The following is a 1,439-nucleotide window of genomic DNA, read 5'->3' on the forward strand; positions in this document are numbered from 1 at the left end:
AAGAAGAAGAAGAAGAAGAAGAAGAAGAAGAAGAAGAAGAAGAAGAAGAAGAAGAAATTCCCCAAAAACAAAAGTCCGGTACCATATGGTTTCATTAGTGACATTAAAAGGTAAAAGGATCATTTACCAGCCTCAAGTAAAATTTATCTTTGGAATGCAAGAGTTAATCAAGATATACAAATTAATAAACATGATATACCACATTAACAGAATGAAGGATACAAATATCTGATCATCTCAAAAGACGCAGAAAAAAATATTTGAAAAAAATGTACATCCTTGTATGGTAAAAACACTCAACATATTAGGAACAGAAGAAATTTCCCAGCATTCATTCTCAACAGTGAAAGCTAAAAACATCAGGCCAATTGACTCAACAAATTAGGTATAAAATAACAAAATAACGTATCTCAACAAGACTAGGATGTTCATTCTCACCAACTATTCAATACAGCACTGGAAGTTCTATCCAGAGCAATTATGAAAAGAAAAGAAAAAAGAAGTAAAATTGCCTCTGTTTGCAAATGATATGATCTTATATACAGACAACTCTTAAGACTCCACCAAAAAAACTGTTAAAGACTAATATGCGGATTTAGTAAAGTTGCAGGATACAAAAATCAACATATAAAAATCAATTGCTTTTGTATATGCTAACAACTATGAAAAGAAATAAGAAAATCCCACTTACAATAGCATCAAAAAGAATAAAATACTAGCCGGGCTCGGTGGCTCAGCCTGTAATCCTGTGCCTTTGGGAGGCTGAGGTGAGTGGATTGCCTGAGCCTGTGGGTTCGAGACCCGCCTGGGCAGCGAGACCTCATCTCTACAATAAATCAAAAAATCAGCCGGGCGTGGAAGCGCATGCCTGTAATTCCGGCTACTCGGAAGGCTGAGGCGGAAGGATTGCCGGAGCCCAGCAGGTCGATGCTGTGGTGGTCGGGAGCGGCCCCTGCACTCCAGTCTGGGCAACAGTGAGATTCCAACTCAAAAAAAAAAGAATAAAATACTTAGGAATAAACTGAACCAAGGAAGTGAAAGATCTGTACATAGAAAACTATAAAACATTGATGTAGGAAATTGAGGAAAATATACATAACTGGGAAAATATCTTGTGTTCATGGATTTAAAAATTTGATATTGCCAAAATGTTCATAATACCCAAAGCAATTTAGAAATTCAATGCATTCTCTACTAAAATTTCAATGACATTTTCTACAGAAATAGAAAAAAAAATTCTAAAATTTGTATGGAACCACAAAGGACCCCAAATAACTAAAGCAATCTTGAATGTGAAGAACAAAGCTAGAAGCATCACACTTCCTCTTTCAAATTATATCATAAAGCTACAATAATCAATACAGTATGGTACTGTCATGAAAAAAAAAGGCTAGCCGGGCTCGGTGGCTCAGCCTGTAATCCCGCGCCTTTGGGAGACT

The sequence above is a fragment of the Carlito syrichta genome, unplaced genomic scaffold (genome assembly GCF_000164805.1).
Source record: "Carlito syrichta isolate Samal-C Ts95f unplaced genomic scaffold, Tarsius_syrichta-2.0.1 Scaffold164379, whole genome shotgun sequence".
Classification (NCBI taxonomy): Eukaryota; Metazoa; Chordata; class Mammalia; order Primates; family Tarsiidae; genus Carlito; species Carlito syrichta.